The sequence below is a fragment of the Fundulus heteroclitus genome, chromosome 15 (assembly GCF_011125445.2).
Source record: "Fundulus heteroclitus isolate FHET01 chromosome 15, MU-UCD_Fhet_4.1, whole genome shotgun sequence".
Lineage (NCBI taxonomy): Eukaryota > Metazoa > Chordata > Actinopteri > Cyprinodontiformes > Fundulidae > Fundulus > Fundulus heteroclitus.
The window spans coordinates 6,876,603-6,894,332 of NC_046375.1; positions in this window are offsets into that span (position 1 = coordinate 6,876,603).

A 17,730-nucleotide genomic window follows, 5' to 3' on the forward strand; every position below is an offset into this window, starting at 1 on the left:
TGGCTACTAACACAGCTCACCACTGTCAGGGGGTAAATTACTGACTGTTGTGTAAGGTGCTTTGGGGTTGTCAGACTTGATAAAGCGCTGTAAGTACAAGCCATTTAAAACTGTTTAAAAGTTTAAAATTAAGTTGTAAAAGTAAAACTCTGCAGTTGCACTCTGGGACTAGATGAGGAGCACCTTATTTGCATTTTCTTCACATTTTTCTTCTTACTTTTTATTGCCAAAGGATTTTCTAAGCCTTGCTTTTCCTAGTCATGGTGAGATGTACAGAGACAGAAATCTGGGTAAAGAAATAAGTTTAAAACCGTTTGTTCCGAGTGTATGTCTTTGTGAATATTGCCCAAAGCTAGTACTGACACGTCTGTATGTCCTTGCCTGTTGTACACACTTGATATGTGCACTTTTTGTGTTTGTGGTGTGTCTAGCAAACAGGAATTGTCTGCTGTGTCACTGATAAATGGTGCTGCTCTTTGAGTAGCCTCAGTCCCCTCTGGCTGTCTTTTCTTGTTGTTCAGTCCTATAATTTATCCACAAAGAGAGAGGTGGAGGGAGTCAGTCTCTCACAGAACAACCCATCTCCAATGAGAGCTTGCACCCATCTCATTTCCTCACTCTCTGGAGCACATAGTTATTCCCAGCTGAACTAAGCAACACCACAAACAATAATTTTCATATAAAAATGATTTGCAGTTAGGAAATGTTACTATACTAATGAGATCTAAAGAGCTGTGGGAGTTCAAGACACCAACAGTCATGTGGAAATGTTTAAGACTTGTCACTTCTTGTGTAAATAATGAATACTACTCTAATGGCATCGCAGCTACTCAACATGAATTCCCTAATGATTTACCCAAAACTTTCCCTCAAGGGATGAAAATGTACAGAAGAGGTTAAGGGTGTAGCAAAACAAATTTTGACTGTTAAAAGAAGGAATAGATGACCAAGACTGAGCAATCAAGACCCATAAATCCAGCCAATGAGGATGGAGAATAACATTTCTGGGCAAATACATAAAAACTAGCTAGCTGGCTGGCTGGATGGATGGATGGATGGATGGATGGATGGATGGATGGATGGATGGATGGATAGACATGCCTCAAAAAATAAATTACATTGTAATGTCAAAATGTATGAAGAGATTGTAATACAATCCTTCCTATAAATACAATCATTCATGATAATGATATTTCTGCCCTATATTCTGGGTATGTTGCTAAATAATTCATCATGCTTCCAAATTACAGTAAGATAGCCAGGGTTTCGGTAGTTAATCGTATGTGACGAGCTGTATTTTTAAGGTAGCTGTCTAAACAGGACTTCTAGTTGTGATGTTCTCCCCTGAACCTATAAGCAGGTAAAGCTTGACTTGACGCTTTACCAGGGGTGTGTTAATGATAAGATAGGCTTTATTGATCTCACATTGGAAAAATTCACATGTCACATCGGCTCAGTAATCAATAATCAGAAGAAGGTGCCAAAAGTAGGACAAGGTGCATCGGTTATGTACAGTGTGCCCTCGTTTATACAGTGGATCAAAAAATCCAAGATACACTGAAAGTATAATGGGATTATTCCTTCAATCAGTGGATTATTTCCTATTGGCTATCAACAGATAGTTGATGTGTACTTATCAACATAAATCCCAGAAAGGAAAATCACAGCCACCCATTGATGGTCAACTATGACTGTCCACCAGGGAAGATAAATTGGCTTCTGAAAAGGATTAACATCTCTGCTCAGATGAGATCAGATATGATTTTAGGTTTAGGTTATGTTAAATATAGCTATATTCTATGATCTTTAAAATGTCATCCTTTCCCTGCTCGTTGTAATGTAGTTGATGAAGCAGTTAAATATTTTGACATCTGTAAAATGAGGCCATTTCTTCGGGTCCTCTGCTCAATATTTGAAAGATAAAGCTGCTACAATGATTATAGTTTCCCCTTTAAAGTGTAAAGGTTGAAATTCTCACATATAAATATCAACTAATATCCATATTTGGCATGTAAGAAACTTGTTTTATATTTATGCTCTTTGTTTAGTTGCAAGATGCGTTATGATCCTAAAAAGGACCTAATCATCTGCAAACCCACTTTAGATTAATGCGATGATTGTTTCTCTGTGAATTTACATTCATGAAATTCTTTGCACCCTTCGGATTGTCTTTGTACTGGCTCCACTATTTTAAATGTATCTCTATACATCAAAAATTAAAAATCTCTATAATCATTATGTCCCATAATAAAATGTTGGTGCTTAGAATTCACACATAATACACAGACACAAATCAAGACATTATGTTCAAGTTAAACACACCAAGAACACTTCCTGAGAAACTAAAAAGTATGCCAATAGTCCCCAGCATCTGATAGGATTTATGTGAAAGGGGTTATAAACGACAGATTTTCTGTTTGCATTGAGAATGTTTGTTGGCCTGATTTTTAGTTTGTTTAGGCAGGTCTTGGTTTTTGCTGTCTGCTCACACCTGGTCCTTGTTTGCAAATCATATCACCTGCATTGTATCGTTATCCGTTTTCAGCATACTCCTTTGGTTATTTAAACTTGGCAAGAGCTTTGAGCGATTGTGTTGTGAATTTTGTTGTTAATTTTGGTTTCCTCCAGAATTTTGGAATCATTTGATTGACTTTTAAACACCTGTGTGTTTCTGAACATTTATGATGGCCTAATATGATACATTGGTCACGCATAAATGATTGTATAAAGATGCAACATGCAACATGTTCAACCTAAATGAAGCCATACATTGACTTGCTGCCACTAAAATGCAGCCATTGTCATGAGTGTTATAAATGTAGTTGTTTCAACCACACAGTATGCTGCAGGATTCTTTAAATTAAACACACTCTTACCACCTCAATGGATCTGTTAAAAGAAAATACCATAATAGCAAATACATAAATTGTGTTTAATTAAGATAAAAAAAATTACCTCAGAAAACATTAAAAGTTACTTTAGAGTCCAATTTATTTCAAATTATAGTGAAATACTACTAAAATCATATTTGAAAATGTCTTGCTAAGAAAATTAATTTGAATTTAAATGAGAATGATTCATACAAGAACATTGACAGGAGTTTTTTCCTTTATTAACATTCTTTGAGCCTTGGTTTGTCAAATCAGATTAAATCGCTGACATTTTACTGACCTTAGTGAATAATCTGAAGCATCCTGATGCAAATAAATCCAGCACCACTGTATGTAAAGCTGCTTTAAAGATGTCAGTGTTATTCAAAGCGCGCACACACACACACATACATGTATATATGTATGTATGTATGTATGTATGTATGTATGTATGTATGTATGTATGTATGTATGTATGTATGTATGTATGTATGTATGTATGTATGTATGTATGTATGTATGTATGTATGTATGTATGTATGTATGTATGTATGTATGTATGTATGTATGTATGTATGTATGTATGTATGTATGTATGTATGTATGTATGTATGTATGGCCAGATAGATAGATAAACACACAGCAGAACTGCACAATAACATCTTGGGTAAGTGATTACAGAAATGGTCTTATGGCATTCAGACATTTTAAGAGGTACAAAAAGCCATTTCTGTTTGCAAAAAAGGCACTTTATATTTTAAAAAAAGAAAAAAAAATCCTCAAACGAGACAAAACATCCATTAGGGGACACATGTTTTGATTTTTTTTTCTCTGACATCATTGTAATTTCCCATCAACATTAATTACAACACATTTTGCATTCACCTAATGGTTCACCCTGTCGCTTCATTTGGTGTAGTGCCAAGATGCTGAGGAGGCAGTGTCAATATAACGTCCTTGGTAAACTGAATTAAACTGGTGAGAAAGGATGCTGATCCTGGAACGTGAATAGGGCTGCTGTTTTAAACTTCAAAGCCTTTATTGTGTTACAGCTTCACTAGTGCTTTAATTAACTGGGTCAAGGACCACATCTCCACTTCATTGTACCAGTTTCAAAGAGTGTGATATGCTTCAGAAACAATCATTTCAGCCCTCTAGTCTTTTAGCTTTATCTGATTGCAGTCACCTTGTTCAAAGAACTGGTCGAAGGAGAAAATCTGTGCGTGTGTTTTCTTTTTACGTACATTTTGTGAGTCCAGCTGGGGGCAGTGAGTAAGAAGACAAATAATGTGTCAGTCATTGTTATGTAAAAGGAAAGGTTTCTGTTGTTATTTAGAAAATCATATTGGGCTTTTGGACGAGTGTAGGTACAGATCCTTTTAAAAGCCCTTATGTTACTTCGGGCTGTTGGTTTTGACTGTTTAAAGAACAGCCTGTGCAATGAAGAGGAGGCAGATGTTGAGAGAAAGAGACAGACTGAGAGTGAACGAGACCGTAAATCGACTGATAGGAAGATGGAGCTAACCAGCTAAGAGAAAGTGAAGAAGCGGAACGAAAGTGAACACGACAAGAAGGCAAGATTGAGTTGGAGGTCGAAAGACAGCGAGTGCCCACTTCACTGGCAGCTTCTCTCCTCTGATCCTGAGTCCATTGGCTCATATTCTGGGCCTCCAATTCTGAATTCATGTGGAGCCCGCCAACTTGATTTCTGTTTTGCCGCAGCCCTCTTCACACTCAATCATGCCTGCAGCAGATGGATTTATCCACAACACGGATTCAGCTGTTAGCTATTTATGCTTGTTTTGATAACAGATTATGTTAGATGCCTTGTGTGGATTGGTATTTCTGTGCCAGAAGGATCAGATGTAAATATGTACGTGAATGTCATTTTCTAAGGCATTCAAATGCACAACATCTATTTATATCATGACAATCACATAAAATAATGACTAACACCATTCTTGAGACTAATCGCATATGCTGTATAACTTGTTGAGTGTGTTTGAACGAGGAAGTTGGGAATTTCAGTCTGTAACTCTTCCACAGAGCAGACAAAAAAATGGAGAAATATGGTTAGGTACCCACCCAATTCTCTTGTGAGCTGGATCACTTTTCTCTAAGACACTAGATACTAGTATACTACTATAATATAAGTAAGATCGCCACAGTTCTGACACTGTATGTATACCGCTGTGTGCACCACTGCAAAAGAATTCATGCAACATTTCAGTTCAGTTCCGTTATAACCCTGATTCACAACACATCATCTCAAGGTACTTCATAAAGTTGTATTAATCAAATCATACAGACAGAGTGGTTAAAAGGCTTTCTATCTAAGGAAACATAGCAGATTGCATAAAGTCTTGCAACGTTCACTCGTCGTTACTTAAAGGAGCAATAAGTTATACTTTACCACTAGGTGGTGCTTGACACTGTCTGTAGACAAAAAAAAGATGTGTGACAAGCCACGCCTCTCCACCTTCATCATAGCTGCCACCTGGCCCCTCCTTTCCCTTGTCACGCGTCATCTCCTATGCACATATTGGTAAAGGATAAAAAAACACAGCAAAACAACCTCTCCTTTCGGAGGAACAGTTCAAGGGAAGAAGTGAATAACTCATGACTTTATAATGCTGTTAGCAAGAGACTGTTTTGAGCTGCTGGGTACACGCACGCGTAGCCGGCCCTATGTAAACAAGAGACTGGAGAACAACGCAGAGAGATGCGGTGTAACATCATAACATAGTCCATCTGAAACATTACCTTTAGTTCTATTTTGTTGTTCTTTCTATCTAAAATAATGATAGAAGCATTTTGCATATTGCTCCTTTAAATGTTACAACAATGACCCAGGAATGTTATTTAATCTCACACTACGCTTTGAATACAGTCCACTCGCTTGGCATGATGGATGATAAAAGCTGGAAAACCCAAAATAATTCGATCTCTGAATTAGGCTAATATCAGAATGAACACTTAGGGGCACTCATAGAGCACAGGGAATTACAATTAACGAATCGTTTTCAACATATCCAATTTTAAATAAGATGTAAATAAAACAGTTTTTTAATTAATATTCCTTGTACATAGTTCTATTTCCTTTTGAGAGATATCCATCTCTTATCAGACAAAAATCTTCTTTGCAAATTGAATTTAATATTAAACAGTAGGGATGATTTTGAGATTAACTGTAGGCATGGGCTGGCATTAATTTTTATCATAGTATGACTTTGACCTTTCCCTGGAGTTTAAGAATGGGGCTCCCACACTCCTTTTGAGTTATGACATTTAATTTGAAGGGAAAAGAACAGACAAAGAAAAAAAAAAGAGTAGGAACTCAATGTTTGGTGGGAAGCTGGCATGTCCAGGTGTCCTGACCCTGTCAGCTTAGGATGCCTTTAAAAATAAGAACACCAAACTGTGGTCTTGTAGTGGTCTGTCCCATTTCTTACTTCAGAGCAGTCTCAGCAGAACATTAAAAAAATCATCCTGTGGCAGAGAGGTAGTGGATAGCTTATATCACCCAGGTGGTATGATTTTTGAACGGTTTCCTACTATGGATCAATCCAGAACCAAATTGGATATGAAGAAAGAAATGTTATTAAAGTCATTGTTTGATGGTAAGGGTGTTGGAGTTGAAAAACAAGACTAAACCAGCAGGAACTTGACATAAAATTAAAGGCATCAAAAAGGTACGATGCACAAAAGAATTTATCACAACAAAAAAAATCCTGACCAAAACTACTCAAGCATTAGTCCAAATTATTTGAAGTCTTTCTGCCAATTTAAAGCCAAGGTTTCAAATTGCCTGATTTACCCATTAACTGCCGACTTTAGTAAATCTGGTATGTGTATGTGTAAGTCATAAAAAAAATCCCCTTTATTTCAACAAAAAGTGTAGACAACTCAGTGCTACAACATAATTTCTTCATATTTTGTCCAGCAGACCAAAAATGATTCATGGTCAGTCGGTGACATAGATAATACTTGACAAACCTGCCTCATTATTTTTTGCTTGGGCGAATCCGTGACGCTCTTATTGTTTCCGACGTGAGACTGCCGGCGGCCAAAGCTATAATCATTTTAAATTGCCATTCTGCACAAAATTAAAAGTTTTCACAGTCATTTTTGGAACACTGCCTGCAGGTTTTGAGAGGCAATTTTCTGTTTTTTGTATTAATTACAAATATAATTTGTTCTTCTTCCTCTTAATAAAAAATATTTCCTAAACATATGATTTCCTCCCACATCATTACTGTGCAATGTGAGGGCCATCTGGTTATTGATATCAGCTGAGGAGCAGGTTCAGTGGCTGGGTTAATGAGGGTCAGAGCCACTGCTGGTTATCAGAAAGCTAAAAGGAGAGAGGATCCACTACATAACACGGTTAATTGGGGCTGTAATGGTTTGTAGCCTGAGGCAGCCCTCTCCTTGTAAAAGACCTGAACCATACCAGTGGCCTTGTGTCTTAGTTAGACAGACAGGAACATTACTAGAAACACATCATGAAACTTTTGATTGTGGCTTCCTCGTTTGGCTATGAGGGTTGTGAAGGGTATCTTTCAGCTTCTCAAATACCTTTAATTAAAGAGAAAGAATCTACACTTACATAACTACAAAACTTTAGTTTGCATCATTATGAATGATTGCTCCAAGAAAACAACTTTTATTTTTGACACCATGCTTTAGGATACGAGGTGACAACCTTCGACAGCGTATGATAGTTGATGGTCTGTTATGTAGGAAAAACTGCATTGCAAGCTGCTGACTGACGGAGGGAGGATGTATGCAATGTGTATCCTGAGAGCTGAGAGCTTACCTGCAAGAAACAGTAATACCACTGCGGCTGTTCATCCCTATTATTTAAAGCTGCATCTACACACTATGTGACAGAGTGGCGCATTTTCCAACGGGACGGAAGGAGCATGACAAAGCTGGGAAATTGACAGCGGAGGACAACCTTATTGTCGCTTTTTGTGCCCATCCTATTATTGATGATTGGTCGAGCTATCACTGCAGAGACCGTAAAGGACCTTACCTGGAGGAAGATTAGCGAGGATGTTGGGATCTCGGGTAAGTTGTCAAAACTTTTAACGCGGTAAATATTTCCCCGCCTTTCACAAAAAGATCAGGGTAGCTCCTTCCAAAGCGCGGGCAGATCAGTCTGTCCACACTTTGTTCAGAGCGTCCAAGTAGACGCGCAAAACACATTTGAGCTGAACGCACTATTATGCTGCGTTCAGTTTTTGCGATTTCAAGTGTCTGAGCAAACAAACCAGCGGATGCTAGAGCTGGAAAGTTTGCACTTTTGCAGCTGGACGACAGAGCATCAACCAATCAAAGAGTCGCTGCTATGTAGTGTCGCATTTTCCGACAGGATGAAAGGACCATGAAAAGCTGGGAGATCAACAATGGAGGACAAACTCATTGTTGCCATTTGTGCCCATCCTATTATTTATGATCAGTCCAGCTATCATTACAGAGACGGTAATAGAAAGGACTTTTGCCTGGAGGAGGATTAGCGAGAAAGTTCGGATCTCTGGTAAGTTATCAAAACTTTCACCACAGCAAATATTTACCAATATCCCACCCCCCACCCGTTTTATTTTTAATTCCTTTTTACCTTTATTAAAGCAGCAAATGACTTTAGGATCAACTATCTCTTCAGCAAGAACGGTAGCAGTACAAGACACAATTGTAAAACATTGAACATATGGTCAAAAGTGCTGTTCGGTCTCCTACGTCTAAAGAAAGACACGTCTTCCTCGATTTTCATCTGTCTTAGATTTCATACAAATATTAAATTCCACCAAATTAATTCTTATTTGATGAGCAAGTAGCATTTCTACACTATGCCCTTTCATTGCTAACTAAAAAACATATTTCTGCATTTTTTTTTATTTGTAAGATTTTGCATGTTGACACAGTTGATACCTTATTTATTCTGTAGTCTGCAAACATATACTATCCCAGGATTGTTTATGTTTTGCATTTTTTCAGATCGTTTACTATAACATCTTGGTTTAAATCAATTCACAGTTCCAGTTTGTATTTGTTGTTCATTTCACTTGTGCATTTTATTTTTGTGAGCTTACCTTACTCATTCTGTGTTGATTTAATTTTATATTGTTATAGCCATACTCAAAAGATGTTATTAAAGCACAGTGAAAACAAGATTAGTGATTTCAAGCAGAAACTGTTTAGGGGTACCTGTTTATGGAAGAGTGCATTGGAGGTAATTTTGCCTGCCTGAACATTAGGGTATTTAAACAGAGAACTTTGAGATGTTCAGGAGAGAGGAGAGAACAAGGTCAGTGAAGCTGAGTGCACATGACGTTAATTTTGGTTGTTTTTAGTTCAGTTATGATCTCTTGAGCCAACAGATCTTAATCTATTAAGCCTCTGCTTTATCGTTTTGGATTTTTGTTAATATATTTTCACTATTTTTGTTGTAAATAAACCACCTGCTGCACTGGACATGATCTCCCTACTCCCTACTTTAGCCACTTCGGCCAGTCTATCTCACAGGGTTCTTTCTCCAAGGAGTTTGCATGTTCTCCACATGCACGCATGGGTTCTCTTCTGGTACTCAAGCTTCCTCCCACAGTCCTAAAACATGATTGTTAGGTCAGTTGTTTATTTTAAATTGCTCATTGGTGCGAGTATGTTCATGGATCTCTGCCGTGTGTCTCAACGTTGCACAGTCTGGACAGAGGCCAGAGTGTGCCCCATCCTTTGCTCAATGAAGGCTGGAGATGGGCACTAGCCTACCTGCAGTATTTTTTCCTGTTTATGTCTGCTTTCTGCTGTGAGTTATTTGTATGGATCCCTGTGATTCCCCCCCCCCCCTCAACCTTCACATTATTTCCCATCAGCTTACCTGTTTCCCCTCTCCAGTGGCTTCCCTCTGTGTATAAACTCTGTTTTTCCCCCACTCCCTGTTCACTTATGTTCATTGTATGGTTCATGTTATGTTCATGCATCTGCCTCTGGCATACTTGAATTTTGTCACTGTAATTTATTACAATATGGTAAAAAATAAAATAAAAAAAATTGGTGTAGTTTATTCCAAAACTATCTTGGTTTGCATCTACATTTAATTTCCTAGAGATTAAACCTGTATAGATAAAGTCTGTCATCATTTCTATATATATGGGGAATTATGTGTAAAAATGGAAGAGCACAAGTTTTCAGCCTTGCTGTGAAAGACAGCCTTGTACTTGTGTAAAGTAAAAGTATTTAGAAGTTGCTTGAATCCTTAAAAGTCAGAGTGAAGTCTCCTTTAAAATGAAATGGTGCAGCGGCTTACTTTAATAATGTTTTGGTTGTTTGAAAGAGGGACGAGTAAATGCAAAGAAATCCCATAAAGCCAGTCTCTTTACTGGAAAGATCTAACAAGAATACCATAAAAAATTCATCTACATCACTGTGTTCACACTCGCAGGATTGCTGACAGATGAAGAGTAAAGCAGAACCGATTATATGTTTCAAGCACAATCCTTTGATTTACATTTCCCTTTTACGTGTCATAACCATCTTATTCCCAGCAGTGCTTGTGGTGTCATAGATAATGGATGAACATTTTTCAGCATCAATAAATGTCACGGTTTAGAATTGGGTTTCTGCTAAAGTTACTTTGACAAGAACTCCTGAACTAAACTTCTTTAACCAAAGATACTTTGAGGTTGTAGCTGACTGATACAGATTCACTTTAATATTTCAGAGTCAAGTAAATTGGTAGATTCTGGTTATTTTAAGTTTTGGCAAGGATGCGAACACTATTCAATTATTGACAAAATCAATTATTGATGACTATGCACACTTAATAATGATGAGACACGTAATTAACATGTAAATAAATGTAATATCTAATTCCTTATCAGTAACTAAAACTCATTACTTCATAGCACTTTACCTTTGCTTTCCTGATTCTGTAACAGCTCATGCACATTTACGTAATAAGCAAGCTGCCACATGTGCAGCTATGGAGACGTGACTTTGTGGCAATGGCTGCTAATGCATCACATCTTAGGGCTGCTTTTAGGGATCCCATGACTTAGCTTTGATATTGTAGTGTAGGAATCACTGTTTCCTGAGTGCTCCATAGCTCCACAGGCCCCGGTCCCCTCAACAACGGTCACAACTCATGCAGTGAAAGCTACTCTGAAGTTTGTAATCTGGTTTGCCTTTTATGAGTTGGCTTGGAGCTCTGGTTCACTGTGTAGCAGGTGAGACCAGCTGTTTCTCTTCCAGTTCAGGATGACAAAAAATGAAAAATTGTTTAGCATATTTTTCTTGATTCACAATATGTCAGCTTTATTTTAAACACCCTGGCCCTGGTTATGGTGAGAGCTAGATTTAATAATTATATCTATGTAGTGTATTTGGTGCAGGATCGTTTCTGTTTTGAGGTCATCAAAAGCTGTCCAGGTGGTGTAAATACCTGGTTTTGAGCTTCGCTGTTTGTGTTTCTGAAGATAAATTACAAATTACCATTAATGTAAACAAATCTTGGTGTCTGTCAATCGATTCAGAGCACCCAGATACAAGCTGATTGGTTGAATAAAAGTAATTCCTAATCAATTCGTCAGGAGTATAAATACATTTTTGATAAACCTTAAAAACTCTCCTTGTAAAATTCTCAAACCTTGCATATTAAAACTTGCACTGCTCTATGTTAGACCCTTGACAAATAAATAAATAAATAATAAGAAAGTAATTGAACTTTATTGATCTCAAAATGGAGAAATTCACTTCTGCATCCCCTTGAGGAGCAGTGGGTTGCCACTGTGCGGCGCCTGGGGAGCAATCGGGGGTTAAGGGTCTTGCTCAGGGACCCAGAGTGCAGGCTGTGGGGATCGAACCGGGTACCTGCAACCTAAAGACTCACTTTTAATATTTCTGAAGAGATCAGGGATCCCTGCTGTGTACACAGATCTAAATTTGATAACCTTGTGTTACATGGCTGTCTTTTGTGTAGAAGGTTGTGGTGGGAGTTTAGGGACTAGGTAAGTTTGGGGTACCCTATACATTTCCACCATGTAGGTTGATTTCTCTGTTAGATACACTAGGTAAGTATGCTGGTGCCACCCATGTAAGGTTTTGTGAGCAGGATATTCTTTTCCTTTATTTTTACTTGGATTAGAAGGTAGACCCTGTTATTTTTTTTATTGATTTCCTTGATTTGGCACAGTCTTATGGTCTCTTTTCTCACCCACAGTTTGTAAAACCTTTTCTGGGATTTTTGTAAAGACCAATAAATCCCGTTTTTTTATACGTTCACAAGGCTCTTGTCTCACGCTTGTGGTTGTCGTATTACCCTCCCTCCTTCAGTTGGTGGGTGCCGTAACACCTTGTTTTTCAGACAGTTTAGAACTTATCAATTACATATTCTCTGCTGCAGTCATACAGACAGGAGACTCAAAATTTGAGCCAGCCACGGTGTTGCATTTCTTTAAAAGGTTTATTTATTATGACCTTGTACAGACAGGAAACCTCTGGGAACGATGAGGGCAGGCTACTCACAGTAGAAGGGGAAAAGCCAGATAGCAAAGGCTAAGTCAGAGTACAGGAACAAGCTTGGGCCATGCACCGGATAGTAAGAATCAAGGCAGTCCGACAGTGGCGAGGCAAGGCAGGAAGATCCACAGACGTGGTTAGGACAAGGTATCAGGCCTGAAGAATTGCTGAACATCTACTACCTGGAAGCTTTCAATAATCTGGAGCTCTCCTGCTGTCTGTGGTGTGCTTATAAGGAGCTTGAAACAGGTGTTATGGAAGAAGTCTGCAGTAGAGAGGTAGTGCCACAGGTGGGGTGAATAATCTTTGAGCCTAGAGGAGGAGACATGTGGAAGAATGCAGACAGGGCAGAATCATAACAATAATACCCAGAAATCATTACCTTTGAAAATCAATTTGGCAAAAACGTTTACCATCTAATGCCAAATTGTTCTACCCCACAAGTCATTTTTAGGTAATTCTGCAGTTCCATACAGGAAATGCAGCATATTTAAATTACTTGTATGTTTTGTACAGACATAAAGAGGATATTCTGGTACCAAAGACTACAAATATCCACCTAAAATTGTGTAAAACCACCTAAAGACATGAAGGCAAGTGGACTAAAATAGTCTTGCAGATTAAATATGTGTACCTTAGTCTGTGACTGGACAAATTAGACTATCAAACATGAGCATACAACAGGGTACTTACACAGTTTTGAAAGTCTGGAATTGGCTTTTATTATTTTCAAGGTTGCAAGTATTTATGTGTACTCACACTAACACTCTAACTTCACGGTTGCTCCCCCAGTTCTCTTAACTTCTCCAAGCAGCTTACCGATGTAAACACCCTCTAAGGATGACTCAATTTAAGGGTCTAGCTTTACCATTTATTCTAATATGGCAGAGAAACAATCATAAGGTTGCAGCACTGGACTCTTACAGCAAACAACCCTAAGCGGCATCCTAAAGATGAAGAGTCCTGATTCAAAACCACATGCTGTTTTTCTAAGTTTAGACACACCCCTGCAGGGGGGGTAGTCTCCTCACGTGATGTCTGAAGGAGGAATGCGTCTTGATGAAGACATTAGTTTTCCAGCATGGGTTAATTTGTGGGTGTCTTTGAGTGGACTAAATTAATGTACGTCTCTAAATCACAGGGAGACCTCTTCCATAAAGAACTCCACACATCCTATATCTGTTTAGACTAACTTGACCTTTTTAGCAGAAGATTACACAAATAAAACAAATCATAACAGTATGGAAAGAAGAACATTTATTATGGGAATTGTTTCAGTTTCTGGATTGCCTGTTCCATTCTATCAGACAGTGTCAAAAACAGGAAATTACTATGAATATTTCATTTTTTTTTTACCAACATCTGAATGTAAGATGTACAAAAAGAGGGAGTCTTTGAGACAAGTCAAACTACTTGTATTAGGAGACTTTTTTTGAAACTCTCAAAAGTCCTAGTGGCAGGTTATCTAACTTTGATTTAGAATTTACAAGTAACACTGATGGTTTTTTTTAAACCAGACAGCAGACAGGCGGAGCACTCAGGCTGGATGATAACAAGATGATGTGAGCAGCAAAGAGCAAAATCCACAAGAGTAAACAGAAACCAACAGAACAAACCGACAGGGGAGGACTGAATGCAGGGAGCTTAAATAGGGAGGCTGACAGGTGTGCTGAGTACTGGCTGATTAGTGACTGACAGGTGTAGATGATTACTGAGCATGGAATCAGGAGCTGTATGGAAGGTGGAGAGTACCATGAAATGTCCATGGTGCAGCAGGCAAGGCAGCACCATGACAACTTGTGAATTATTTAAAGCCAACTACAGCTAGTTAGGAGACAGGTTTGGTGATGATGCTGAGGCATGTATCAGCATTAAACAATATTTGAAGTGGTGAATATAAGTGGTCCAAAGGCTTAGCCTAGGGGGACACCATTAGCTGCAGTGAGTAATCTCAAAGTGTTAAAAAATGTTTTGGAAAAAAGCTAATTATAAAATCTGCCAAGAGCATGGTCTGAGAGGCTAACATGCGAGTCTCTGCTTCAACGATGTGTGATTTACTGTGTGAAATACTTTTAATAAGACAAGAAGAACCATACATCTGCCAGTCAAAATGAACACATTACTGAGACTGTGATCATGCTATGCAGTGATGGAAAACAGGTGTACATGCACAAATATTTTGTAGAAACAATGGATTGATCAGTATGGCTGAAATCTACTGGAGTGGGAAAGAAATTCACACGATAAAATGGTTATTTCAAAAGACTAAAAATGTCATGGTTTACTGTAATTAATGTTTAGATTAAACAAGCCCATAACGGATGTTCTATTTTAACGATAAGTGGAATCCAGTTATCTGATAAAATTGGCAGTCTTTAAAACAAGTCACACATAGATTCTTATTGCTGAATATGTACAGTGAATGTTTCTTCAAGTGCAATTTGATTTTCTTTATTTAGATCATTATTTTTTAAGTTGTCTAATATCTATTTTCCCACCAACAAAATATTGTCATCAGTCTCATCTGTGAAACACTTGGATTTAAAAAAAAAAAAAACACAGAGCCCCGGGTTTCCTTTTTGAGTGTCATTCCCACTTACGGTTACAATCTGCATGTCATTCCTCTTTCAGATATTACTAAGATGTCAATGTGGACTGGCTTTTATCTTGACTTTGTTTAAGTATGACTTAATCCCACAAGGTTTTTTGAATGTCATTGAGTTTATCTCAGTGAATTGTTTTATAAAACTCCAAATTTCCCATGCCCATTATCTCTCAATTGAGACACATTGTTTGTTACTGAACATGTCCTGCAAATTTTATTGAAATATGACCTCAACACAAAGCTTAAGCAATCCTACACTTTCAGGAAGCATGGTTTTCATTTATTTACACAAGGCCTTAAACAAATGACACGTCTTAATTTGTTTGTTTGTAAATTCTTCCAAAAGGATTGAAGTAGGTCTGGATGGTTGGACCAGGGTGCTTGTTTCTTAAGTGACTCCTGGCTCCAAGAAAATGTAGGTGCATCTGAGCTAGGGGCCATAATTTAGAGTTGAACTGAACAACTAAGCGGCAGGCACAGGGCGGGTGAGTCCTCTGGATCTGTGCCACTCTGCAACGGACTGAATTGTCTTAATGCCATGGTGCTACATGGGACCCAGTGTCTGTAATAGACAAAGAAATAATGTTGGCAATGAGCAACAATCCAATATACAGAGCCACTCCCTGTGGCCACACCCAGGCAAGCAAAGAGTTTGTGATGCTTGTGTTAAGAAGGACCGGTATAAAGTTAAAGCTACTCACAGAAATACTTGGTTGGTGGTAGCAGGAGACAAAGCACTTATTAGCTGTGTGGGTCTGATATCATAGAATCTTGTAAATCAGTTGTGTATAAAGCACATCACATACGGTAACATAGAGGACATTGATTTGACTGCTGAATAAGTGCAGGAATCCCTATAGCAGGCATACTACTGCTACAATGTGTGTAAACCGGCCTCACACTGACTATGTTCATTGTGTGATCCGTGTGGTCCATCTGGTCCGTTTAGTTTGAAATGTTACCGGACCTGCTTCATGCGTCATGTGTCTGACTTCCTGTCTAGCTCATTTGGTTTTTAGAAATTTACACATTTTGCTCTGTCATCCGTCACAAATAGACTCGATCCGAATTCCTGATGGACAACGGAGGAGGATTCTGTCAGGGTTTCTGATTGGCCCGTGCTCTAACTCTGCTTCACAGGTAGTTCGAGTTTGCTGGGGGGGGCGAGGCCCACGCCTGCGGCTCGTTTGGAGCGCTGTTTAGTGGCGTCTTAAGGAAGGCACAGACAGATGGAAGACGCCAGACCCTTGCCCAGTCGTGGTACGACGTGGCCTCTGACCTGATCCTGCATACCTGAACTCGTGAGTTTTTTTTATCTTTGGAACCTGACTAATTTTGGATCTCCTGCTTTTCTTGTAGTTTTGTGTTTGGATTACTCACCCGCCTTGACGTCTCGCTCGACGAACCAGCTTCCAAGAATCCCTGAAGCTCAGATGTTGCTCTGGCATTCCCCCTCGTACTCTCTGGATATTACCCAGCTGGGCTCGAGGTTCCCTTCCCTGGATTCTGCTGGTTCCCTCTGATCTCTGGTCAAACCGTCTGTCTCCCCTGTCTGTCGTGGCTCGCTCTGGATCCCTCGCCACCTTGCCATCAGTCGGCCCTCCAGCTGCTAACCACCGGCTACCCTCGTGAGCACTCGGCCTCAGAGTTTCCTTCACTTTCCCCTCCCCGGTTAGGTTCGCTCCACTAAATGGTAAGCGGCTCGGCTTCTGGGAATTTCTATCTGGTTTAGTCTCTCGTAAACACTCTCCTCCTCTTCCCACAGTTCCTCCGGCATTGACGTTCAGCCCTCGACGGATCTCCACAACCGTGCGATCCCTGTACCTGAACCGTTTAATAAACATCTTTAAACTGCACTCTGTCTTCTGTATTTGTGTCTGCATGTGGGCAAAACATATAAAAACCATGACAGATTCTCTGTCATGCAGTAGTGCTATGGAGCTGTTGGGAAATTTCCCATTGACGGGAACGGTTTTTATTTGTGACGTAACAGAACGCACAGCATATGTTTGAATGAGGGATAATGCTCTTTCAGGGCTTCTACTGCTGTTTTTATTTATTAAACATATATGAATGTTACATGCTTTCCCAAAGACATGAGGTCTTTTAATTTGATTTTAGGCTGTAAAACTTGCCTCACCTGCAGCTTGTTGTCATCCTCTACACCTCAACATTTAAACTCCTTATTTCTCATTGTTCACTGTCAGATTCTTCCCTCCAAAGCTATTAACTGCATTTCCATATCTGCACTTGGGTCCTCCTCTAACTCATCAAATATCCCACAAAGGTCCTAAAAGCCCCGTTTGTCCATGTTTTATTAGATTCAGATCATGACTGAACATGATCATGAAAAAAGTACACGGAAATAATTTCTTCACCAGGGTGAAGAAATTCCTGGAATACAGTTAAAGGTTTTTATAGTCAAACATTCACACAAAGTTTGGATTATCTTTAAATAGGTAGGCTGCAGAGTGAAGCAGTGAAACAATCAAATGTTAGTTTCTTGGGGTTCTTTTTGGTAAGAAATGCCTGTTTTTTTTTTTTGTTTTTTTTTACTTTCTTCCTTACATACTCAATAACACTCCTCTGAAAACTATCCACTAAGAATGAGCATCATGAAGCAACCTTCTTGTATGATTTATATAAACAACACAGTTGAAAGCCACCGAACCAAAAGCTGAAGGGTTCAGGTGAGTTGGAGAGGAATAAAGATTCAGGGTATCATATTGGAAAGCT